The 26,562-nt window shown below is 48.8% G+C and overlaps 1 long non-coding RNA gene across 7 annotated transcripts; it reads right to left on the bottom strand.

Moving 5' to 3' along the window:
• Window positions 1-395: 395 nt before the first annotated feature.
• LOC147577755 (uncharacterized) lies at window positions 396-26,562 on the bottom strand. Of its 7 annotated transcripts, XR_015254442.1 has the most exons (5): window positions 25,676-26,562; window positions 23,305-23,393; window positions 11,534-11,664; window positions 9,412-10,844; window positions 8,755-9,170 (listed from the first exon to the last, which is right to left on the bottom strand). It is a non-coding gene; the product is annotated as an uncharacterized LOC147577755 (long non-coding RNA). The 7 variants fall into 7 exon arrangements; XR_015254436.1 differs by lacking the exons at window positions 8,755-9,170; window positions 9,412-10,844; window positions 11,534-11,664 and adding exons at window positions 396-1,170; window positions 8,071-8,152 and having other exon boundaries at window positions 25,676-26,262; XR_015254440.1 differs by lacking the exons at window positions 8,755-9,170; window positions 9,412-10,844; window positions 11,534-11,664 and adding exons at window positions 2,953-3,182; window positions 8,071-8,152 and having other exon boundaries at window positions 25,676-26,505.

The following is a 26,562-nucleotide window of genomic DNA, read 5'->3' as shown; positions in this document are numbered from 1 at the left end:
GCCATTGTCCCAACATCAATCCTTTTAATCTGCACAGGTGTCTCAGCAACATGGAGACGGCTGGGAAGGGGCTTAGGTAGAATGGAGACCTTCTAAGGAATGTTCTACCAAAGTCCTCACACTTGGGGCCCGGACTTAGATTATTTTCTTTGCGTGTCTGTCTCTCCCCTCCGCGATCTCCCCAGTACAGGCTTGATCAATGTTATGCTAAGTGGTCAGGCAGAGTGGGAGTTTTAAGGGAGCTCGTGAAAATGACATAATGTCACCTCGTTGGCAGTGCTCGGTTATCCCCCTGGGTCCACTGTGTGATAAGTAGCTCTCAAGCCCTGTAAGAGGTCAGGCAGAGTCTGGATGCCCACCTCAGGAAGATTACATGGGATCAGATGAGTCCTGAAACCCTGGCAACCCTAACATGCTGTATTTCTCTGCCACTCAATCCCGATAATTCAGAGTGTGTTTGTGCTTCCAGGCGGCAAACCTGTTCCCTTGTTCAGGTACCTAGCACATCGGCATGTCCTAAGAGGGCTCTTGCAATGTCGTCCTGGGAGGAAGAGACGGGTAGGAAACACATCAACACGCAAGTCAACAACAGCGCAGACCGAGACGAAAGCTAGGAACGGCATGAAATAAATAGGACGAGCGCATGCCTGAGGACCAGGGAAAGCCTCTCTGAGCAGGTGACCATTCAGTGGAGACCTCTACAAGGAAAGGGGCAGCCCGGAAGACCGAGCCCAGGGCTGGAGTGTCTGAGGTTCCCAAAGCAGCCAGGGAGGCGGAGCGGCTGGGGCTGGAGAGAGGTAAGAAGGCAAGTCAAGGCAGGTGACATAGCCAGGGGCTGGGGCCCGTTCCAACGGGCAGATAGATAGGTCTCACTCTGCTGTGAGTGGGGCAGTGATGCAATTCTACTTAGATTGTGAGACGATTGTTCCAGCCGCTGCATAGGAGGTGGGTTTGGTAGAGCCAGAGTGGAAACGAGGCACATGATGAGAAGATCTTTGAACGGTCTTCCTCCGGAGAACCGACAGGGGCCTCGAGCGGGGTGATGGTCACGGAGCCAGAAGTGGTGGGTCTGTGTTTCGTGGGTGGCCCACAGGCCTTGCTGAGAGTGCTTCTCTGTACGTAGCTGCCGTCTCCTTTTCTCTTACGTATCAATACTCAGTCGTTACACCCCTGGAATAGAGGAATCACAACACAGGACCTGTCTGGTGATCAGTGTGACCTCCTACCTCCCAGGTGCTCTAAAGCTACGTCTTGTCTTTGGCTTTGCAGATAACGCTCATGGTGGGGCTCATCACGTTGGCCTTCATCACTCTTTGGGTAATAATAATTCCCGGAAAGAATCATGGACACTGGCCCTGCTTCCTTCACACCCAGTCCCGTTGAAGAGACCGACAGTGAACAAGTAAATACACAAGTCTGACGTGGCACATATGTGGAGAGGTACACAGGGGGAGAAGAGGTACACAGGGTATGTGAAGAAGACCCACAAGGGGGGCTTTGACCCACCGGGAGCAGTAAAGGAAGGCTTTGAGGAAGGGACTACAGGAACTGAAACTGGAAGGAAGGAAGGGGTGGGGGTGGAGAGCACATGGACAGAGTCAGTAGCATGTGCAAAAGCTCTGGGGCATGAGGGTCAGAGTTCCTTCCAAGAACCTTTACTGAGCAGATGACAAGGTAACTAGGAGGGGACAAGAGTGTTTGTATCCGAAGTCGGAGACATTCCTTTACCATCTCTGGGTCATCTGTGCGGATGAGGAAGCAGGTCAGAGACTTGGAAAACAGAAAGGAGTTGGTAAAGGCATTCGAGCAACATTCCCAGACTATTCCTGATTTGAGGGCAACTTGTATTGCTAAAAATGCCTATTTAACTTAGAGGTGGTGAGTCCTATTAGAAGCCAGTGGTTTATACGAATGACCCAAGTTCTTTTGGAATCTCTCTGCTAGCCCAAAATTAAGAGAGCATGTAGGATCGGTCTAGCATTTATAAGCACCCATGGCACTGATATCCTTGGATAAGATTCCTGAGTAATGCGAATCAATCCCACAAAAGGAGAGGAAACCAGTTATTCAGCTATTGTTTTATCCTTGTGCAAATTCCAGGGCAGTCCAAAGGCTGCCCCAAACTATTCAAGGGAGAGCTTCCGTATCTCCAGATCCAGAGACCTTGCCTACTAAATTTTTCTTTATGAAAGAAAGAAAGAAGGAAAGAGAGAAAGAAAGAAGGAAAGAAAGAAAGAAGGAAAGAAAGAGAGAAAGAAAGAAAGAAAGAGAGAAAGAAAGAAGAAAGAAGGAAAGAAAGAAAGAAGAGAGAAAGAAAGAAAGAGAGAAAGAGAGAAAGAAAGAAAGAAAGAAAGAAGGAAAGAAAGAAGAGAGAAAGAAAGAAGGAAAGAAAGAAAGAGAGAAAGAAAGAAAAAAAGAGAGAAAGAGAGAAAGAAAGAAGAAAGAAAGAAAGAAAGAAGGAAAGAAAGAAAGAAGAGAGAAAGAAGAGAGAAAGAAAGAGAGAAAGAAAGAAGAAAGAAAGAAAGAAAGAAAGAAGAAAGAAAGAAGGAAAGAAAGAAGAAAGAAAGAAAGGAGAGAAAGAGAGAAAGAAAGAAGAAAGAAAGAAAGAAAGAAAGAAAGAAGGAAAGAAAGAGAGAAAGAGAAAGAAAGAAAGAAGAAAGAAAGAAGGAAAGAAAGAGAGAAAGAAAGAAAGAAAGAAAGAGAGAAAGAAAGAAAGAAGAAAGAAAGAAGGAAAGAAAGAAAGAAAGAAAGAAAGAAAGAAAGAAAGAAGGAAAGAGAGAAAGAGAGAAAGAAAGAGAGAGAGAAAGAAAGAAAAAAGAAAGAAGGAAAGAAAGAAAGAAAAAAGAGAGAAAGAAAGAAAGAAAGAAAGAAAGAAAGAAAGAAAGAAGGAGAGAAAGAGGAAAGAAAGAAAGAAAGAAAGAAAGAAAGAAAGAAAGAAAGAAGGAAAGAAAGAAAGAAAAAATGGATGGGGCGCCTGCGTGGCTCAGTCGGTTAAGCGTCTGACTTCAGCTCACGTCATGATCCTGCGGTTGTGAGTTCCAGCCCCTTGTCGGACTCTGTGCTGACAGCTCGGAGCCTGGAGCCTGCTTCGGATTCTGTGACTCCCTCTCTCTCTCTCTCTTTCTGTCCCTCCCCCGCTTGCATTGTCTCTGTCTCTGTCTCTCTCTCAAGAATAAATAAACCTTAAAAAAAAAAAAAAAGAAAGAAAGAAAATAGCTCATTGGGACTGATGAGAATGAAGTGCCCACCACAGCACAGATGGCCTTCTCTTCATTTTGTTTTTCTTTTACCATCACCTTGGAGCACCTGGAAGAAAGTAGGCCCAACTTCCCACCCACTCCTGCCCTGCTTTTTAAAAGAGCTCCCTGGGGAGAAGTTGCCACATGACAGAAGTCGTGAGATGCCTGCCAGTTAGAAAAAAGTTCTTCTAACCCGAAGCAGTGTGTGTGTAAAAGCAAAACCAAAACACAAACAAAGAAAGGGGGGAGGAAGGGGCCTCGACACATACTGCTTTAAAACCAAAATAATTTGTCTCGATAAAAAGATCACTGGGACCTGATTTAAAAGAGAAGAAAAAATCCAAGCAGAGTCATGGCACAAAAATTAAGTTTTTTTAAAAAAAGACACGTAAGATGGAGACGAAAGGGGGGGCAGGCAGGTGGGAGGTATATTCGTGTTCAGTTTCAGATGTGTGAAAGTGTTGATAGAGACCAATATCCCATAGCCTTCAACCCTGGGAATTTATCTCTAGGAAATAATCTGAATGATTAAAGTGAGTCATATCGACACAGATGTTCACTGTCTTGTTATTTGCGATATTTTTTTTTAAAGTTTTTTTTTTTTTTTTAACGTTTATTTATTATTTTTGGGACAGAGAGAGACAGAGCATGAACGGGGGAGGGGCAGAGAGAGAGGGAGACACAGAATCGGAAACAGGCTCCAGGCTCTGAGCCGTCAGCCCAGAGCCCGACGCGGGGCTCGAACTCCCGGACCGCGAGATCGTGACCTGGCTGAAGTTGGACGCTTAACCGACTGCGCCACCCAGGCGCCCCCTATTTGCGATATTTTAAAGAAGTAAGACTTTTTTTCTGGGGAGAATGGGAATGGGGTGTTATGTGTCAGTCAAATGGTCCAAAGGCATTCAGAGTCTCTGAAGGTGTGGAGGGCGGGTTAAGAGTGGGAGGACCGGGGGTAAGGTGGTGGTGAGCTGGTCTAGATAAGAGATGAGGAAGGCCTAAGGCTGTAGCCTCAAGGTTAGAGAGGAGAGATTAGCCAAAGAGATATTTAAAGGGTCATCTAAACGTGCACTGGGAGAGGAAGGGAAGATTCTGGAATGCTACTCAGTGGATGAGGGTGGATGGTGACGTAACCAAGGAGGATGGAGAAAACAGGTGAATGAGTCTGGTGTCTATCTGTCTGATCAGGGGCTGGGGGGGGCTGGAGTGAAGGGGTGGAGCTCTGTTTGGGGTATGCTAAGCTTGAACTAGCCAAGGAATAGCAAGGCAATGATGTTCAGGAGGAGGCCATGGAAAATGTGGGTCTGGGCTGAGAGACAAAGGTGGCTGGAGATAAACGGTGATAAATAAACGTTTCCCCAAAGAAAGGCGAGGTCATCGGTGGCTTCCTCCTTTCTTTCTCTTGGTCTTCATCCTGTTGGGTCTTTCAGAGTAGCCGATGCAGTTGACTGTCTTCTGGAAGGTCTCTCTTCCGTGAGTCCTTGAACACACACATTCCTTCCTTTTTCTTACTTTCACACTTGCTTCTTTCCTTTTCATTTTAAAAATTATTGAAAAGTAAATATTTCTCCCCCAAGTAACCTAGGACACACAGCTAATTAAAAAGAAAAATTAGGGGCACCTGGGGGGCTCAGTCGGCTGGGCGTCCGACTTCAGCTCAGGTCACGATCTCACAGTCTGTCAGTTCGAGCCCCGCGTCGGGCTCTGTGCTGACAGCTCGGAGCCTGGAGCCTGCTTCAATTTTGTGTCTCTCTCTCTGTTTGCCCCTACCCTGCTTGCACTCTTGGTCTCTCATAAATAAATAAATGTTAAAAAAAATTAAAAAAAAAAAAGAAAAATTAAAGTCACAAAGCATTTTGCTGTGTATTCTTACTTACCCCGTAAGTGCTAATTGGTCGGGTCTCTTCCCCATCACACACACTGAGCACACACACACTCTTCCAGTGATCGCTCATCACAATTAAAATGGAATAATTCTGGGGCGCCTGGGTGGCGCAGTCGGTTAAGCGTCCGACTTCAGCCAGGTCACGATCTCGCGGTCCGTGAGTTCGAGCCCCACGTCGGGCTCTGGGCTGACGGCTCGGAGCCTGGAGCCTGTTTCTGATTCTGTGTCTCCCTCTCTCTCTGCCCCTCCCCCCTTCATGCTCTGTCTCTCTCTATCCCAAAAATAAATAAACGTTGAAAAAAAAAATTAAAAAAAAAATGGAATAATTCTTTGGATTGTCCCTTCTCTAAAAAGCTGAGTAGTTAATGAATGTACTCACATAAACGCGTTTTTACCGAAAGGAGATCAGTTGGTAGGTAATGTTGTGCAGTGTATTTTCCATGTGCACGAATGCGTCATGAATAGTCTTCGCAGGTTCCTGTCAATCTGCAAGAGCCCTTTTGCTGCTACCTGGTGTTGAATTTAGCTGTATGGCTGAGCCCAAATTTATCTCAATCCCTTGTTATGGGACAATTGAAGTATTTCCAGTTTTTCTCTAATCTCCTGCTTTCGACATCTTTATATATAAGTCTCTGCCTGCTTCTTTGATGGTCTTTTTAAAAAATTTTTTAAGGTTATTTATTTTTTTTTTAAATTTTTTTTTCAACGTTTTTATTTATTTTTGGGACAGAGAGAGACAGAGCATGAACGGGGGAGGGGCAGAGAGAGAGGGAGACACAGAATCGGAAACAGGCTCCAGGCTCCGAGCCGTCAGCCCAGAGTCCGACGCGGGGCTCGAACTCACGGACCGCGAGATCATGACCTGGCTGAAGTCGGACGCTTAACCGACTGCGCCACCCAGGCGCCCCAAGGTTATTTATTTTGAGAGAGAGAGAGAGAGAGAGAGAGAATTCCAAGCAGGTTCGACACAGTCAGTGCAGAATCCGATGCCAACCTCGAACTCAGAAACCGCGAGGTCGTGACCTGAGGCAAAATCGAGAGTCGGATGCTTAACCGATGGAGCCACCCAGGCAACCCCAGTGTCGGGTTTTCATTGGGTCCCAACCAAACTAGTCACAAGTTCCTCCGCCCACTAAATCCTGAATTGTTCTAAGCCGGTTTCCACTGTCCCGTGTCTGTTTGCAGCCTGGGCAAACCCTGCCTGCACCCCACCCCAGCCTGGCTTCCAGCGCCCGCCTCTGGGTCCATCTTCCGTCTATCTGTCCTCTCCCTTGCCCACTTCTCTGCGGTGGCCCCACCGCTGGGACAGACACCGGTCCCCAGCGCCCCCAGCCTGGCTCAAACGTGCCTCCTGGAATCAGTCTCCTCTGACCCACTCCTGGAACATTCTACTCCCCTCCCCTGAGCCCCACACGTGGTGTGCCCTCCACTTCATGACGTGGACGGTGCAGTCCACCCCAACGCTGAGCCCTTTGGGACAACAGATGCCCTTCTCTGCTCACCTCTGCGCCCACCACCCCTGTCCCCCCCGCCGGGCTCCCGCCACAAACCCACAATATTTGTTTGTTAACGGCACTGTTAATAAATAACATTCCTCTGGGATTTGGATGTACACAAGTTCACCCACGGGCCAAAGGTGATCATTTACCTGTCCTGTGACTTATTCTGAAAAGGACAGAGCCTGGAACCGGCTGCCATGCCCCTCACCAAGGCTGATGTGTCCCTAGATGCCCCGCACACGTGTAGCGACTGTGCTGTGACCAGTGCCCGTGACCGTGCACGCGGTGGGCACGGGGTGCACATCGTGTGCGTCTTTCTCACCCAGGGGAAGGCGGGACGGCGGAGGTGACAGTGCTTGCCCACCCTTCCTCTGGGGCAGGGTAACCGAGCGGCCCCACAAAGGGAGGGGTGGGGCCGGGCCGCGCTCTCCTGCCTTTCTTTCCCAGAGGCATGTAAGTTTCAAGGAAATCTGTTTCGTCCTGTTCAGAAAGATGAGGCAACCCGTCTAGAAAGGAAGCGGGGAGTTGCCTTCCTGCTACAAGCTAAGGAATGTCACGTCGCTTCAGTGTTCTTCACATTCCCAGAAATCCGTCTTGGTTGAAAAGGAGGCAGATGACTCAGTGTGTTCGTTCCCCTGGCTGTCGACAGATTAACTGCGGAGCCCGAGTGGTGCTCCTGGGGACGGGCTGGTGGAAAGTGATTGCCGAGAGGGCGCATCCCCGCATGGGGGCGGGGGAGGGGGGGGGCTGCTGTGGTCCCCAGCCGTGTGGGAACCCAGTAAACACCGTATAGTTTTCTCAAACCTGGAATGGGTGACCCTGGGTCCACATCGCGTTCCTGTGAGCTCTGAGCTATCTGGATGTGCCTGACCAAACCCCCGTGAATTCAGTCATGGTTCTGATTATTTGCTTTGCAGAACTGGGGGTTTGTGTATGTGTGTGTGTGGGGGGGGGAGTCTGTCCTTAGAACAGGTTCCTGTAAATGATCCCTCTCCTTTTTTTTTTTTTTTGGAAAACGTGAAGGTTTATTCTCACTTGGTTCCTCCCTCCTTCATTCTCCAGATTAAGCCTTTTTCTAGCAGAGAGACCTGGAAAATTATTTCAAGGGCAAGAATTTGGCAACTGTCCCTGAAAACGAAGCACATGCTTTGCAGGGGTTTTATGACCTTCCAGAAGGGCAGCCACCTGTTCCTTCCCACCCACCTCCGGGCGCCTGGCTACGGGGCTAATGAGCCATGAGACGGGACCAGTTGCCAGCCTTTCCTGCACAGGCTCTGAGTTTTTCAGGGGCCTCCTCTGACCCACAGTCCACAGGCGCCCCACCCGCATCCTGCCAGCCCGTCGGTAGTCACTGGTCCAAGGCCAATAGCCAAAAGCAATGCTGAGCCGTGGACACCTCCCACAGTATTTAGCTTTGCAAACTTATATGTCCAAACATATATTTACTCACCTGGAAGAGAGAAAACTCGGATTTCCCAAGGTTGCAGATAAGAACCTCACACCCACCAAGGCAACACTGGCTCCAAAGAATCCTTAAGATTCCACCGAACAAAACCTAGTTAGTGATGCGGATCCAGGGAGGAGGCAGGTGGGTGCCACCTTGTGTCCCCAGCGTATCCCAACGTCTCCTAAGCTGACGATCACAGAAACTCTCCCTGCTCCGTGACGCCACGATTCTTGCCCATGCGGCCCTTCTGGATCACCCACCCTCGTGGTGGGGGCCTTAAAGCCCCTTGGATATGAATACGAGGCAGTGGCGTGGAAGCCAGAGGCCAAGGGCTTGGGGCTAGACAGACCAAGGATGGCTGAGACAGAGTCCACCCCAAATCTGTCACGGCCCGGGTTGTGATGGACAGGAGCTGGAGGTCCTCCAGGAAAAGCTGTAGCCAAAGGCTTTCGGGAAGAAAGGCAGACACTCAAGGCATCCCCACCTGACCTGAGCCTGTCACCCCCCAGGGCCATTGCACCTCTGGCCACGTCCTGCTTCCTGGTCATGTGGCAGTGAAACACACAGGGCCCTGTGCTCAGAGGGGACCTGTGCATGGGGTTTACTTTTCCGTGATCATGATCTTGAACTTTTTTTAAAGTTTATTTATTTATTTTGAGAGAGAGAGAGAGAAAGCAAGCGGGGGAAAGGCGGGGGGGGGAGAGAGAGAGAGAGAGAGAGAGAGAGAATCCCAAGCAGGCTCTGCACTGTCAGCAGGGAGCCCGACATGGTGCTTGAACTCACGAACCTCGAGATCATGACCCGAGTGGAAACCGAGAGTTGGGCGCTTAACCAACGGAGCCACCCAGGCGCCCCTGGGCTTGAACTTCTTAATAATTTTCTTCCTGACCTTGCGATAGATAATGCAGGATCCCTACTGTTGTGGCCACAGAGATCTTTTTAAATAATTCTCGGTGGTGGAAAAACAATGGAAAAGGACTTAGGTTTGACGTGCCATTCCATGATTCAGCTTTACCGTGTGAGAAATTTCACGGCATCTCGGATCCTGGGCTTGGTGGACGGTGAAGGCAAAGTCAAATCAGAAACATAAAAATTAGGGGCGCCTGGGTGGCTCAGTCGGTTAAGCATCCGACTTCGGCTCAGGTCATGATCTCACGGTTCGTGAGTTCGAGCCCCGCGTCGGGCTCTGTGCTGACAGCTCAGAGCCTGGAGCCTGTTTCAGATTCTGTGTCTCCCTCTCTCTCTCTGACCCTCCTCCGTTCATGCTCTGTCTCTCCCTGTCTCAAAAATAAATAAATATTAAAAAAAATTAAAAAAAAAAAGAAACATAAAAACTACTGAGACCCTCTCTGTGACAACGTGCCATAACTGTTGCTCTCTTTAGAAAGCTTTCTCGTGGAGAGGTGGATCGAAACATAAAGCTTCACGTGCCATCGTATCCCAAATAGGCCAACATCACGTTGACCCCAGAGCCTACCGTGGGCTGCTGACGCACAGCTACACCAGGGGTGCACGGCGGAGCCTACATAGTTACTGTTCTCCAAAATACCACAGAAGTATGTCTAGAAAGGGCATAAGGAGGTTCCGGATCGGTGGCTGACGTGTCCTCCTCCAGATCAGCACGTAAGTACACAGTCACCTGGGAGAGGCGTGTCCCAGACGTAAAAATCTCCACCAAGGAGTTCTTGGGAACACTAACTACATCCCCACCGCCGTCCGGGGAAAACCTCTTCCGGGCTGCAGATGAGGAACTCGGTCCATCCAAACGTCAGGGACCTTTTCCATCTACCCAAATCTGTGGCAGACGGTTTTCCACCCATAAGAAGGAGACTCATACTCAAAATTCCCTGCCTTACTTTTATTTCTCCCTAAAGCGGGACGCGGGTTCTAAGAAACCGTGGTATCGCCTTACTGCACGTGCCGATACATTTTACAATTTGGGACAGAAAGTTAGTATCCACACGGGGATCCGCGGTGATGGCTCGCGAGATTTCCACGTTGTGACAAATATGTTTCTGCACTTGAGACTTTTGTTTGGAGGGCTAGAAAGGGGTTTTGAGGAAGTTGAGGATCTCGCCGTTTCTATCTGGCGCCCTCCAAGTTGATGAATTACCCTCGGTTATGAGAGAGTCGTAGCTCTTTGCCTTGTTACCTGGCACGGGCCGGTGTTTTAAAACAACTCGCCGGGTCCCAGTGAGCAAAGTCGTCTTTGGCGACGGAGCGCAGTTGGGATTTCAGAAATCCTGTTACTTTAGAGTGTCGGGCTGGCCCAGGAAAAGGGCCAGACAGCTGTGGGGAAAGTATATGAGCGGGAGGTAATCGTCAGGAAAATTAACAAAAGGCTTCACGGATTGTGTCATAACAGATGCTGAAAACAGTTAAAATCGCACATGTTGTTATTCCTTCTGGTTCAGGCTCAGACAGTGAAGTTAGCGATGAAGGAATTTCCTCCTTGACTCCGAACAAAGCTGGGATACAGGTCCAGGGTCTCTTGAAAGAAAGGAAGACAGAGGCTTCCCGTCTGGCCTTCATTAACCTGCAATCTCATAGCAGGTACAGCAGTCTGGGGCAAATACTTGACGGAAAGCAAGAGGCGACTCTCTTCTCAAAGGTGCGAGTGGTAGAGACCCCAAGGTCTACTTAGCCAGGATCTAGCCAGTTCCAGGCCCAAGCTGCTCTCCCTATTGACACATTCTGGAAAAGCAACTAAACCTTCTGGTCCACGAGTTTTCCCAGGCGCAAAGTCAGAAGAAAAGATCTCGACCTGTTTCATAGAACTGTTGCAAGGAAAGCACAACCGTGTGTATCATTCGAGAAAGATTTCACTCGTAGCTAATTATTACGTAAATGCCTAAGACTGCCAGGCCCCTGGGGTAAAGTTGCAGCCTCTAGGCCAGTTCACCTGTTTGGAATCTCTTGTCGGGCATTAGCAAATGTCCCTTGTGGGAGCCTTCGAGACATAAAAGTATATGGGAACTAGAAATGTGCACTGTGATTGCTAGAGACTGAACTTCCCGCAATTTGGGGCTGAATAAGGAAGCAAGTACTTCTGTGTGCTTCCTTGGCCCATTATAAAGTCTTTTCGGTTTTTTACAGACACATTTCACCTGCAAATGGCCCGATGGGCCGGGTACAGTTATCACCTAGTATTTCCTCCATCTTACAGATGAGGAAAACGAGACACCCAGAGGCTTTCCTCTTTCCCTCGATCATGGATCAGAATGTTCTACAGCTAGAAGGAGTTTCAGGGATGTTCTAGGTGTTCCTCGTTTTACAAACAGCGGGCCCCCGAGCTGAGCGGTACCACGTTTTCCGACTCGGAGCACTGTTCACAGGAATCGCTTAGCTCCACCCATCTACAGCCCGGTGCATCAGCCCTGGTCACTATTCCCACCACGGGGCAAATGAAAGAACATTCTTCTTCGGACTTGGCTGCGATGTGTCTTTTTGCAGAAGGCAGCCTTACTGGCGGAATGCCAGAGGGCCATGCGCGGGGTGGGACCCTCGGTCCGCGGGTGGGAAAGTCGGACAACCGTCGTCTGTGATTTCCCGAGTTAGCATTTTGTGACCTGCACCGCAATCTCAGGAAACAGGCATCTACGGAAAATGCAGAGAATGCAAACAACTTCTCCCAAGGGTGGCCATTCCCAAGATTCTCCCAACCCCGGGTTCCAAGGCTCGCCTTCTTGCCGCTGTCCCTAAGACATTGTCCTGGGCTGGAGACCAAGGCAAAGCCTTGAAAGTCTGGAATGGACTCCTGAAACTGGAGGGTAGGCTAGAAGGAACAAGCAAGGAGCCAGTTCAGAGACGGGGGCGGGCCCAAGGGAGGCAGATCCAAGTGGAGGCCAAGGCTGGGAACCTGGGCCCCGGAGCGACACGTTCCCCTGGCCCTCTGTCCCGAGCAAACCTAGCGTCGGTTACTTGATGACTGATGGGGCCTTGACTCTGGGATCTAGCGGCCCTCCTGACTTCTACCAGAATGTTTTAGGCTGACTCAACCGCCTCGCAAGCTCCTTTTAGCACACAACAGCTGGTCACTGAGCCGGGGCATGTAACCCCCTGGGCATCTGAAAGACTCGTGCCCGCCTGGCTCTGAGGCTGCCTCCCTCACTTCCTAGCCACATCCACTTGGGCAGGTCCCGGAGCCTCTGGGTGTCTCATCTTCCTCGTCTGTAAGTGGAAGAGGTACTAGGTGATAGCTGTACCCGTCCCATCGGGCCATTTGCAGACGAAACGAGTCCGTCCACATGGAAGCACCTGGCACGGAGCTGGCACATAGTAGGTGCTCAGGTGCCCACACCGGGTGGTTGTCACTGGCTCCTGCACACATCCCTCCCAGCCCCGGGCGGCGCTCCCCTGAAGGGACCTCACCAGGACCTCATCCAGGCTGAGGACACGCTGCCTTCTGAGTCAGGCCATTCCATTTTTGGACTGCTCTGACTAAGAACATTCTTCCTTATGTTCAGCCCCGTCCACCTCCCTGCAACTCCCACTCACTGGTCCCGGCTTGCCAGAAGGCAAATGTCAAAAAAATATTCTTGAAAGAGAGGACATAGAATGTAAATAATAATGGAAGAATCGGGTTGAGGCATTACAGCCACCGCCCCCGCCTCCCCCAGCCATTCCCACAGCTAAGCACAGACGGGGTGGGGGGGGTGGGGGGAGTCAGACCTTCCAGTTGAATTTGAAAACCGGCAAAAAGTGCCTCGCTCCTCTGTGCTTCCTTTAGAAATGCACGAAAACAACCTCTTTCTCCATTTTTTTTTTCAGACCCAGAATGTGCTGTCAGACTGCCGTGAGACCGAATGTGCAAAGATGATAATCACAAGGGCTGCTGCGGAGACGTGACCTGACCTCACTTAATACGTGCCGTCCACCCCGTAATCACTGTGCGTCCAAGGAGGTGTGCCCCAGGAGCAGGTGATTCGTGGCAGACCTCCTGTTTGCAGAGACTTTCTGGCGTCAGTTGTGCGATCACGACCCGCGTGTCCCTTTCCCGCCTTAGTGGCATGCGCCAGGAAGGCAGACGAATGCAGACATCTTTTCCCCTGCAGATTTGACAGCTCAGCTCTCCAGCGACTGAATGATTCAAACCATTTCAAATGATTTGAAATAGAGCTTTTTAGTATTGCAGGATGCGAAAGTTCCGGAGACCTGTTGCACAAGCCCGTGAGTACACCGAACGCTTACTGAACCACAGACTTAGGAATGACTCAGATGGTAAGTCCAAGGCTACGTGCTTTCCACCACAAGAAAAAGGTGTATTCAGGGCGAAATATACAGATGAAATCATATGACAAGGTGGCTTCAAAACGGTACCAGAGGAGACAAAAGTTCATCACGCTGTAGATGTACGACTTGTGCACTTTTCTGTGACATTAGACCTCGTTGGAAAGTGTACATACACGGGGTCCCTGGGGGGCTCAGTCGGTTAAGCGGCCGACTTCGGCTCAGGTCATGATGTCGTGGTTCGTGAGTTCGAGCCCCGCGTCGGGCTCTGTGCTGATGGCTCAGCCTGGAGCCTGCTTCGGATTCTGTGTGTGTGTGTGTGTGTGTGTGTCTTAAAAATAAACAAACATTTAAAAACTTGGAAAAGCGTCCATACAAGAAATGATAACAGAGGAGAAGGATGCAAAGGGGCCATAGTGGGAACAAGTTCATCCATAGGCTGGCACCTGCAGAAGTTGGGTGGGCACTGGGTCTATGCCTGTGTGTTTGTAGTTTTTCATAAAAAAAAAAAAAAAGAAAGAAAGAATGAAACGCACAGAACATTTAAAATGCTAGAAAAAAGGGGCGCCTGGGTGGCGCAGTCGGTTGAGCGTCCGACTTCAGCCAGGTCACGATCTCGCGGTCTGTGAGTTCGAGCCCCGCGTCGGGCTCTGGGCTGATGGCTCAGAGCCTGGAGCCTGTTTCCGATTCTGTGTCTCCCTCTCTCTCTGCCCCTCCCCCGTTCATGCTCTGTCTCTCTCTGTCCCAAAAATAAATAAACGTTGAAAAAAAAAAATTAAAAAAAAAAAAAATTAAAAAAAATAAAATGCTCGAAAAAAATGACTTGAGCATTTCAAGCATAAATCAGTGAAAACTCAGGGCACGGGCTGGGACTCCCCGTGGGTGACTTGGGTCCACAGCTCTTGGTAGAACCGTCACATTATGTTTGGAAGCCAAACGTCATCTGGCCGGGCAGGTGCCAGTGGGAGTACCACTCCCAGAGCCCGCCAAGTCCCCATGCCCGTGGGAGCCTCCTGCCACCTCGCGCTGTCCCTTGGGCTGAGCCCCCTTCCCTCACCGTGGGACAATCCAATTCGTCTCCCTCCTCGAGCCTAAAACAAAAAAGCTTCTTAGCCCCACCCTCCTCAGGGGTACTGGCTGGATGAGGCTCAGACCTCTCAAGATCAACCAGGGGTTTGGGAAGGAAACGGTCTGCCTTTCTCTGCGATGCTGCCAGGATGGAGCCCGGGTAGGCAAACACCCAGGCGGTGGGTCTGGACTTAATCCTCACCAGGTCACAGCAGCTAAGACCCTCAGGGCTCAGGAGGCCACGTGCTCTCTCCCTCTCCGGGTCTCCAGGGACGGCCCAGAGCACGCCTCCCGGGCAGGCCGGCTCCCAGCGGTGCCCCACGGAGTCAGGCCTGGGGTGGGAGCTGGGCCCGGGCCTGGCGGGCAGGCCCCCACCCCCCCCCCCCCCCGCCCCCGCCTGGATTCTTCGGGGCTCAGAAAGAAAACCTTGTGTTTTCAGACAACCGTGTGTTTTCAATATGAGCCGGCCCCGATGCCTCCCTCTAGGTGGGTCCTACATCCCTTGCAATCAGGCAACCCAAAAAGCGGGGTCCCTGAGGCCTCCTGACATGGCTCCGGGGGCCACCGCCTCTAGAGCCGACCTCCCAAAGCTTCTGGAGGATAGCAGCGTCCGGCTCACCTGCTGCTCCCTTCCTCCCTGCACCTGGCGGAGGGGCCAAAGGTTCTGGCCTCGAACCTCTGTGCTCTGCCCTTCCGGGGTCACAGCTGCTAGTTTAACAAGGGCACGAACTCCTTCCTGAGTCACCAAGGGACACTGACTGACTCAGCGTCCAGACGGCCGTCCCGGACCCTCCCTCCACCCGGAGCCCTGGCTCCGCCATCTCGCTGCCCGTGTCGGCCCCGGGGTCCCCTCCTCACTCACCCAGCTCCCAGCTCCTAAGTCACGGGAGCCCCAGGGGGACACAGGGCTGTCTGCCCCTCCAAGTCATTCTTTTACCCACCTGTCACTTTCTTGGGTGAGAAACCTGCAGCTGCCACGACCAGAGCCTTTTACGCGGGCCCCCAGCGCCCCTCCCCACCTGCTGTCAGAAAACATTGACAGGGAAGTCGAACCCACGGGGGGACTCCCCTCGAGGGTGCCGTGCACCCCTAACTGTGGGATTGCAGAACCCAGGGGCTTGGCGAGGCGCCAGGTCAGCTCCAAACGCTCTCTGGGGAGCCTTCCCTTTTCTCTGGGTGCTTCCACCACCTGGGCAACTCCCTGGCGTTGTTTCCCCAGCCTGGACTCAGTCTCCAGCAAGTATTTTATTGACTACCTGCTATGTGCCGGGTGCTGGGCTAGACGGCGGTCACCCTGGTGACGCTGAAATAGAAAGGGGACGGAGGTCACCGAGCTCCCCCCTGGGTGCCACGCAGCGTCCTGCGTGCAGATTTGGACTCATCTGATCCTCAACACAGACCCGGCTGGTCCTCAGAAAGCCCCGTGAAATGGGTGCCTGCATCATCGGGTTTCCCAGATGAACAGATGAACAGAAGTGCCCGAGGTCGCCAGCCTCCAGCCCGTGTCCCTGCAGAGCACGTCTAGCAGAGGGCAGGGCGGTGAAGGGGGTTGTGGACAAACTGGTGGCCCTATGGGGTTACAGAAGGAAGCGTGTGAGAAGGGCCCCCGGCCCAGCGCAGGAGGGGCGGTGGGGAGGTGACCGCCGGACAGAAGGAGGCCGGGCGAGCAAGGTGTGCGTGCAAGGTGAGCGAGAGGACCCAGGGCCGTTCTCCGTCCTCGGTTCAGTCCCAGACACAGGAAGCTACAAGGGACGATATGGGGACAATGGATGAAATTCGAATACGGACTGTGGATTGGATACTAGCTTTCTGTGTATGTCAAGTTTCTTGATTTTGATCATCGTGCTGTGGTTGTGTGCGAGAATGCTTCAGTTATTAGGAAACACACACTCAAGTATACGGGGCACAGTGCCTCCCACCGACTCTCAGAGGGTTCAGAGACAACGTGCACCTGTGCGTCTGTGCGTGTGTATATACGCGTGTATGTGTGGCTGTGTGAGTGGAGAGAGCTGGAAAGAGAGACAGACGATGGTACGGCAAACAGGCAAAGGGTGAAAAGTGAATCTGGGTAAAGGGTATATGAGAGTTCCTTGTAGTCTTCTTGTAACTTTTCGGCAAATTTGAAATTATTCAAAAATTCAAAGTTACCACGAACATATGAACGTAAACAGCAGTACAGCAAACTATAAAAGCCAAACAATCCCCATCAAATACGTTAGAAGGATTGCCTGCAGGAAGGAGAGGGTGCAGGGGGAAAAGGGATGAGAATGGAGGGCACCAAATGAAAGAAGGGAGAGAGAGAGGGATGGAGGGAGAGAGAGAGGGAGAGAGGAAGGAAGGGAGGAAGGGAGGAAGGAAGGAAAGAAGAAGGAAGGAGGAAGGGAAGGAGAATCAGAGAGAAGAAGGAGAAAGCCTGGGTCCTTGGAGCCCCTTCCTTCTCCAGACTTCCTCTTTTCATCTCCAGAGGATGGCTCCCAAGTCCTCCTCTCTGCCCGGGTCAAGCATGCCAGTCCTGCAGGCAGAATTGCTTGGCACAGGACACTCCCACTGTTAACTATGATGCCCAGCCCCAGTCACCCCTCCCCCTCCTTCCCAGTGGCCCTACTTTGCCGGGGGGGGGGGGGGGTGGGCAGCATGGCTCCCCCAGGCTCCGGGTCCCTGTCTTCTTCCCTCATCCAAGCTGCAGCCAGGTCTCACTCTGTCTTCCTTTGACCTGTTCCTCTCCATCTCCTTTTCTGTTCCAGCGCTCAGAACCTCACCGGGTGGCCTCCTGCCTGGGCTGATCCCCCCACCCCCAGTCTGTGCACCTGCTGTTCAGAGACATTTGCGGCCCGCCCCGCGTCCCTGTAACATGGCCACTCTCCCGCATGTAATCCAAGAATACGCTCTACCTCAATCCACTCTCTCCCGTCTCTGATTTTTTCACAAGTATTTGTCTCAACCTCCAGCTTTATCGAAAGTCCTTGGAAGCAGGCGCCTGTCCTACCTGGACATCGATTTTCCCCCTTGTGGTGCCTTGCGTGTGACTGGATGCCTGGCAGGGGAATATAATAGACGCCTAGTCCATTAAAGGGTTTTTCCTCATTTCTGAGTAATTCAGTTATTCCAAAAGACATTCTGATGCTCATCTCCCATATTTGGAATAACAGCAGAAGACGAGAAAGGACATGATCAGGACCCTAGGGCAGTTTGGGGTCCCTCCTCCGGGTGCCCCAATGTCAGAGGCAAAGGCCCTCAGGATCTCTCCTAAGGCTCTGCTAAAAACCTGCCCCTCTGGGGAACTAGAGTCCGGTTCTGAACAGCTCTGTATTTCCACGTTCCTGATGGAAAGGGCCGAAAAACTTACGGTGTGGCTTTTAGAATATACATTTATTTTTGTGACTGTTCCAAAGCTTACCCCAACTTAAAACACACTCCCAAATCGGGTGCTGCCTCTGAGATGCCTCGTTTCCCAGCCCAAGACCTATGCTTTTTGGTATGGCCACAAACAGCAATGGATTCTGTTTCTGGTTTGCTTCAAAAACAACTCTAATGGCCCAGTCACTGTCCAAACAAGGAAGGGGCCGGGGGGGGGGGGGGGGGGGTAAGCCCGCTTCTGTCATCATCGGAAGTCAAGTCACTAGCTAAATGTCTCACCAACCCCAGTCCATATATTTAATTCCTTGTTTCTTGATATTTCATAATTTCAGCTCATAAAAGAGACCATGATGTAATGCCTAATAAATGCCAGAGTAGCCTTTTCGAGAAGCAACACCAGGCAGGGTGCCTGAGCCAAGTTTGTTCAGGCAAGGGTTCAGGTATCTGTCGTCATGTTTCATCGGAGAGGCGGCTTCACAAACAGGGTTCGAAGAGGTTTTGATCTATCTGGACTTCAAAGCCTGGTGGTTTGACCCCACACAAGATGGGCTCGCTAGGATGTCTATGTCACTGGGGGAGCAGGTACCAAAACAGGTACGTCCTCCCAGGGCCAATGATATCAAGGACCACTTCCTGTGAATGGATTCTTTTTTTACTATAATGTAAACTTCCTGTTGCGATTTTCACTGATTTCCTCTCGTCCAGTTCTCAGGGGAGCCGGTCTACCGGTTCGTCATAATTCTCTGCACAACGTTTTGGCTTTTTCATATGAGCATAGCGTGATGGGGCTTGGCTCTCCGTGGACCATCTGCTCTGAGTTGTTTGTCGAGGTGTGATGCGTTTTTCTCCCTAATTCCCAACCAAGTTCTCTGTTTTCTTTGGAAATTAGAACACATCCTGGCTATTCACAGATCCAGAGGGAAGAGCCGTGTCTTGGCCACAGAAGGGTGTTCGAACTGTGATTTAGGCCCATCAGATGCTATATTCAAAACAACCGGCGGGGTGAACCCCGTGCTGTCTCTCTTCCAAGATAGTAATCACAGGAGGAAGAAACCTCAGGGATTCTCAGGTCCAGCCTTCCGCTGCGTGGGCTTCCGTGGAGGCCCTAGTCATCCACGGTGATGGTTTTTAAGGACACAGGTGAGAGGCACATCCAGAATTACCCACCTATGGACTCCCCCTCCTCCTGACTTTCTGCTGAAATAATCCAACAAATGTATCTGGGGCGATGCTAGACCCCTCTAAACCCCCACGCAGCCCTGGAGTCCCCTGGCACGGAAGCTGTCCAGGATGCAGGTGACTAGCAGAGAAGGGCCACTCGGGGCCTTTCGGGGAGTCAGACGGGCTCAGCAGAAGGGGCATCGACTGTGGCTGCGGGAAGCAGGGTCGGGTCCCAGGTGGCTTCAGTCTTCCTGGAGAGATTGCTTCCACCCCTCGCACCCCTTCTCCCATCATCCCCCTGGACTGCTAAAGAAAAATGACAATGCAGCTTTAAAATATCCCCTGCCCCCATTTTTGACTGGATCTTAATTAAATGCCCAGTAACCCAACCTTGTGGCTTTGAAACTTTGTTCAAGATTCCATTCACTTGAAGGCCCAGTATGTCCTGGGTTCTGTCCTGGGAGTAGGGACAAGGTACCTGCTCTCATGAGCCCAGTCCAGGAGGGACCGGACTGCCAGATAAAATATTGCAAAGAATATTCTTCTACTAAGGAACTATGCAGAGTTCATCTGAGATCCACATTTAACTGGGTGTCCTGCTTTTCCATGTGTTAAATTGGCCACCCTAAGCAGGGAAGGTAGACATGATTAGGAGAGAAAAGCCCAGACGAGAGCCCCCAGCCCAAGGCTAAGTTGTGGGATCCTGGGAATCCAGTCTCCCTTACAATGGGTAAATCTTATTGTTTTTAACATTCTTTTAACAATCTTTTGTTTTTAACATTCTCCCCTCACTTTTAAATATGTGCAAATGGCCTGACATTGCAAGACTGGTCGTGTGTTCTTTGCCTCTAAGGCTCCGTCTCCCCGGTTCCCCATCCTGCTGATCCTTTGCCCTCTGGCTTCTGTTGGGTTTGGCCAGAGGGCAGTATGTGCAGGAGACGAGTGACCAAAGGTTACAGCTCCTGCCTGGGGGCTTCTGGCTTCTTCGCACAGCTATTGTCTCTTTAGAGCCTGCGGTGGCCTCAGCCAGCCCTCCCCTCCCACCACCCTGCTTCAGCACCTAGCCCCGGTGCACGTCCCCATGGCAGATAAATCCTGCTGAAATTTCCCGCTATAGTTGAGGGACCCACTTCCTGACTACACTAATAACACCTGTCGTTTCTTGCGCAAATTAGCCTACAAACACAACACAAGTAACCCAAAGTCCCATTAGGATTTATTGTTTTGTTTTGTTTTGTTTTTAAAAATTGATGGGGGGTGCCTGGGTGGCGCAGTCGGTTAAGCGTCCGACTTCAGCCAGGTCACGATCTCGCGGTCCGTGAGTTCGAGCCCCGCGTCAGGCTCTGGGCTGATGGCTCAGAGCCTGGAGCCTGTTTCCGATTCTGTGTCTCCCTCTCTCTCTGCCCCTCCCCCGTTCATGCTCTGTCTCTCTCTGTCCCAAAAATAAATAAACGTTTGGAAAAAAAAAAAATTTTTTTAAAAAAATTGATGAAACGATTATAAAACTTGTTTGGAGCAAAAGTAGGAAGAATAGCCAAAACTTTTTTAATTTTTATTTTATGGAAAGTAATATTAAGAGGGAATTTGTCCTCTTAATTTTTAAAGCTTGGGGTTTTAAAACCTGGGGTTAAGCCACAGTAAATAACAGGTAACACAGAAGAGAAGGCTCAGAAGCAGACCCAAGTAAACATGGGAATTGAGTAGACGAGAAAAGATAGCATGCTAAATCTTCTTAAAAATATTATTCAATCAATAGTTTTGAGACAACTCGTTCATGATTCAGAAAAAGAGGAGAGGAAAAAAAGCTAGATCCCTACCTCATATTTTACACACACACACACACACACACACACACACACACACACACAAACAGTAAAAGCATAAAAAAGTTAATGTTTAAAAATATATTATAATATTTGATGAATGCATAAGTAAATATTGTCATCATATCAGCATGAGAAAGAGATTTTTTTAAATTTTTTAATGTTTTTATTTATTTTTGAGACAGAGAGAGACAGAGCACGAGCAGGGGAGGGGCAGAGAGAGAGGGAGACACAGAATCGGAAACAGGTTCCACGTTCCGAGCTGTCAGCACAGAACCCGACGCGGGGCTCAAACTCATGGAGTGTGAGATCATGACCTGAGCTGAAGTTGGGTGCTCAACTGACTGAGCCACCCAGCCACCCCTAGAGAAAGAGCTTTCTATAGCATAGCAAGAACCATAATTTTTAAAATCCTGAGATTTGAAAAAAATAAATAAAATTTAAACATCCTGAGGTTTGCATATGTAAGTATTTATACTTCTGAATGCAAAAATGCCGTAATCAAAGTTAAAAGACTGATAACAAGCATATTTTCTGCAAACATTAAAAAAAGTTATAGGTTAAATTATATAAAGAGGCCTTTTAAATCAATAAAAAAAAGATGAATTCTCCAATAGAAAAACAGACAAAGACTGTGGCTAGGTAGCTTTCTAAAAAAAATTTTTTTTCAACGTTTTTTATTTTATTTTTGGGACAGAGAGAGACAGAGCACGAGTGGGGGAGGGGCAGAGAGAGAGGGAGACACAGAATCGGAAACAGGCTCCAGGCTCCGAGCCATCAGCCCAGAGCCTGACGCGGGGCTCGAACTCACGGACCACGAGATCGTGACCTGGCTGAAGTCGGACGCTTAACCGACTGCACCACCCAGGCGCCCCTAGGTAGCTTTCTAAAAATGACTGATAGGCTACCAAGATGTGTTTTATCACATTAATGATCAAAAATATTCAAATTAAGATAAGATTTTTTTTTTTGGACAATCCTATTTACAATGTTTAAATATAAGAGCCCTTGTGGATAAGGATATGGGAGGAAACACACTGGCAGGATATTTCTGGAAAGATACTTGGCAATATTTATCAAAGATCTTAGAAAGAGAGGGGGGCAACTGGGTGGCTCTTCGGGTCTAACTCCTGATTTTGGCTCAGGTCATGATCTCATGGCTTGTGGGTTCAATCCTTGCATCGGGCTTTGCGCTGATGGTGAGGACAAGAATCCTCTTTGTGTTCTCACCAAGTGTTATGTCCACTTGCCCATGTGCCCCCAGTCCCTAACACAGTGTCTGACAAATAATCTAAACTCACTATCTTCAGATTAATCGATTTCTGGAGGCTTTGAACCTTCAAAACTTCCTTAAGAGGCATACTTTTATTAATTAGTTTATTTATTTTGGGAGAGAGAGAGCAGGGGTAGTAGCAGAGAGAGAGGGAGGGAGCCAGCATGGAGCCTGATGTGGGGCTCGAACTCACGAACCGTGATATTGTGACCTGAGCCAAAACCAAGGTTGGAATGCTTAACTGACTGAGCCACCCAGGCGCCCCAAGAAGCATAATTTTACTCAAAAGTCTTTCTTCTTTTTCAGACCTCCATAGATATGGAGGTCATATGTTTGCATTCTTCCATTAAAAACCCTTCACATTCTTGATAAAGTAATCAAGATGCCTCTTAGTCAACTGTTTTATTAATGAAACCACTCTGGTTCGCTTAACTACTCACAAAAAAAAAAAAAAAAAAAAAGGAAGAAAAGAAAAGAAAAAAAAATCTATGGTCAATCTACACTCTGCCCAGTGTCTATATGTCATTGTCAACTCTCGCTGGGTATCACATTTCATAAGTGTTTGACGCAATACACGGGTAATACGATTACTCTCCAAATCATACTGGTTGTTACTGTTTGTAATGTCAACTGTTACTCATGTTGTGGTCATCCATGGGCCCATGCTCTTTACCTTCGTACCTTGGATTTAGTTATTCCCTATTTGCTATTTTAATGAGTACATTTTCTTCTATAACTTTTGTCTTGCAATTCTCCACTAAGTTTCATAATTTTTAAGATAATGTTAAATCTCATTCTTGTTTTACAGAAATGTTTGCTCCTAAAGGTTCAGTGAATACAATTTGGCCAGATCTTGAGGGTCCGGTCATTAAAACCAATATTTGACCTGGCATAAATAACTTCCATAAAATAAACTTCGAGGATATAACAGAATATCTGAAACTTTACTTCAAACATTCAAGAATGAGAGCTTTTAAAATTTGATAGCCATATTTTAAAGGTTTAACATTACAGTGTGGAAAAGTCTCTCAGGGATGCCAACGGTATCTCTCTCATAGGCACAGTCACAATATTAAAAAAGGTGCTCACGGGTGCTTGGGTGGCTCAGTCGGTCGAGCCTCTGACTTTTGGTTTCAGCTCGCGTCATGGTCCCGGGTTCACGGGATCAAGCCCCACACTGAGCTCTGCATTGGACGTGGAGCCTGCTTGGGATTCTCTCTTTCTCCTTCTGCCCTTCTCCCCTGCTCATGTGTGTTCTCTCTCTCTCTCTGTCAAATATAAATAAATAAATAAATGAATAAATAAATAAATAAATAAAGTGCTCACCTCCCGATGCCGATGGAATAGCACATAATGTTTCTCTTCTCTCCAACACTGTGTTCATTTATTCACACTTTTTATATTCTCAGCTATGCCTGGAGAGAAGATAAGTTATCATTAATATATTATACATGAGTTTAGAGACTTTTTCTCCTGGTGAAACTTGGCTGTTACGTTGGTAATTCACTCTACAAGACGTGGAGACTTCCCAAGTGGGGCTTCTCTTGAAAGCCTCATCACCTAGATGGATTTTACTGTAAATTATGGTCCTTAAATATTTTGCTTAATGTTATGAATGCAAGTCACCAAAGCGATCCCACGATGAGAATCGCAAAACAATCTAATCTCTCTTGCTCTGTTTTGTACAGTTATTTACGTTTTTATAGACCTTGTTGCCACAATGCTCTTTTTAAAGTTATCTAGCCAACACACGTCTCCTGTTCACGTTCAGTGTCGACCTACCTCCCTATTTTTTTATTTTTCGAGTGTCATCATTTTTGCGCATAAAATTAACATCTCACGTCATCAATTACTACAGCATCTTTTTCTTGCAATAACCATTATGCATTGATGGTTCAGCTGACAGAATTTTAAGATAAAGAGCACCTAGAAGATATTTTCCCCAAGGAGCATCTAAAATACGCATGTTTTGGGGCGCCTGGGTGGCTCAGTCGGTTAAGCAGCCGACTTCGGCTCAGGTCATGATCTCGCGGTCCGTGAGTTCGAGCCCCGTGTCGGGCTCTGTGCTGACAGCTCAGAGCCTGGAGCCTGTTTTGGATTCTGTGTCTCCCTCTCTCTGACCCTCCCCTGTTCATGCTCTGTCTCTCCCTGTCTCAAAAATAAATAAAAAACGTTAAAAAATTTTTTTAAAAATACGCATATTTTGAAAGGGAGTGTATCAATACTAACACAGCATTCTAATTATTTTACTTATATTCCTGACATTAAGCTCATGGGTTACGGTGGCCACCTTTGTGATTACACACAAGGTCAGGGATGTCAGAAATGATGTGTGGAGGGCAGGCGTGTGGCTCCCCTGTCAAAGTCAAAGCCACAGTGCAGATTTGGGGCAAATACTAGAGCCAACGCTAAATTTTGGTGCAACCCTGTATCGTCAAAGAGTGTGGACTGTGGAAACAGATGGCCTGGGTTTGCCTCCTGATTCTGCCACTTACCGGCGGTGTGGACTTGGATGAGTTCCTCTGTCTCCCCATCCATAAAACGGGGATAATAGATTGTGGTGCTTGAAAGAGTGCCTGTCATATAGTTAGTGTAAGCGTATAAGTATTCGCTGCTGCCGTTCTTATTACTAACTGGTATCAGTGAACCTTAACTCATGATTTGTTGCCTCCGGTAAACTATTCTCAAAAGGAAAGAAAAGAGAGAAATCAGGCAACAAGAAACAAGTGACTGGAGCACAGAGACCTTCTGTGTCATTTGGAAAATTTTGTAAGAGTATAAATAACAGAGTTCATCACAATTCTCTCTCATCCTTTACCCTATATAAGGGTTTTTAGTTAACTGAACAAATGTTTAATAACTTAATTATGGGAACTGTCAAACCTACGCGAAGATAGATCAGTGTAAGGAACCACATGTGCCCACCCCCAACTTCCACGATGAGTGACCCCCCGGCTTCCTGTTTCACTGGGCGCATTTGATCAGAATCCCCAAATCCCTAGCATCACTGGTCGCGTGCCAGACAGGGCAGCGCGGAGCCAGCTGTTCCACAAAATCACACCATCTAAGGTGTGATGGCTTTTAACTTATCTGAGAGATGGAAGGAAGGAGGGAGTAGGAATTTAGCCCCTGGTCCAAGTGTTTACGCTAAAGAATCATTTTTCACACTGTTGATTCACATTCTGTTCCAACTCTTGATAATAGAAGAGGCTCAAATCACTTCAGCTGATTTTGGTCTTAGGTGTGCTCACAAGTGTCAAATACTTCTGCGGCCCGCAGATCAAACAAAAGCTCAAAACACTCCGATGTCAATGGACCAAACACAGACTCTTAATGGTGGCCTCATCTGGCTGCATCAATGCATTCATCTGCCAAGTCACCCACACCCTCCGGCCTAGGGAACCGGTCCCCATAGCGCCCTTCAGACTTGGTCATATCCCGGCCTCCTTAGAAAATGTTTTAGGCACATTTAAGGGTGAGCAGATGGGGATGCTGGCAGCCAGGTGCCCAGAGTCAACAGGTCTATCAGCCATGGGAAGCCTGTGTGCCTTGCATGACGGTTGGGAAGCTGTTCGCTGCAGTTAGTGCTTGATATATACTGACTTACTTAATCCTTACAATTCCCCTGCAAAGAAGGCACCATCATCCTCTATTCACAGTCAAAAACACTGAAGCACAGAGAGCTGAAGCCACTTACCCATGATCACACAGCCAGAAAGTGGCAGCCATTGCCGGCACAGGATCCTGGGCACTATCGGTCTCTCTAGGAAATCTTCCCTCATTACCACGTTTCCAACTTAGCCCCACCATGACATGCACGAAAGCCCAAATGTATGGCCTCTTCCCCCACCTCATCTGTCCTCGGAGATGCCCTATGACGTCCCAAACTGCTAACGCGCATGAGCCAAAAAGTGCTGACCACAGGTGATGCTCAGATGCCCTCTGGCCAAATGGCCAACCACCCAGAAACTATTTAACCCATAACACCTACAGCTGCTCAAAGTATTTGGTGATGATAAAAAGGAGGCAAAAGAAGCAAGATAAGATCGGGGAGAGATGATTGAGAACCTGCTTTATCGTCTTGATTGGGTCAAAAAGCCCAGAAAGGAGAACACTTCTGAGTTCCTCATCGACACAAGATGCAGACTGAACGTTTTAGCGTTCTCGTGCTCTACTCTTATGCATTGGGAACTTCTTATTCGTTCTGGCACGATCTCAGATCTGTGTTTTCATCTCTGTGAATTCCTGAGAATGCAATCATATTACCTAAGTCACACTCGATCTGCCCTAAAACAAATACGTAAACAAAAACGTTTCAGAAAGCTCAGTGATTACCTGAAATTGATGCCAGTGTAGACAGACATCATGACCGGCACACAATAGGCTGCAGAAATGAAGCACTCGTTGTTTTGCAAAGTTTTTGTTAGCCAGAACAGCACAAATCTTTCTTTTGGTTGAGATGAATCACCCAAATCAGGAAACAAAGTGATTTTAATAAGTAATAATCACAGTGACGCATCATATTTGTAATATTTACAAAACGTTCTTGACATCATCAAGGCCGTGGGCCTGAGAGGGGAGGGA

This window comes from Puma concolor, chromosome C1 (assembly GCF_028749965.1).
Source record: "Puma concolor isolate L17-30 chromosome C1, mPumCon1.1.hap2, whole genome shotgun sequence".
Classification (NCBI taxonomy): domain Eukaryota; kingdom Metazoa; phylum Chordata; class Mammalia; order Carnivora; family Felidae; genus Puma; species Puma concolor.
Note: the sequence above shows the minus strand (reverse complement) of the source record. Positions and strands in the feature narration are given on the sequence as shown.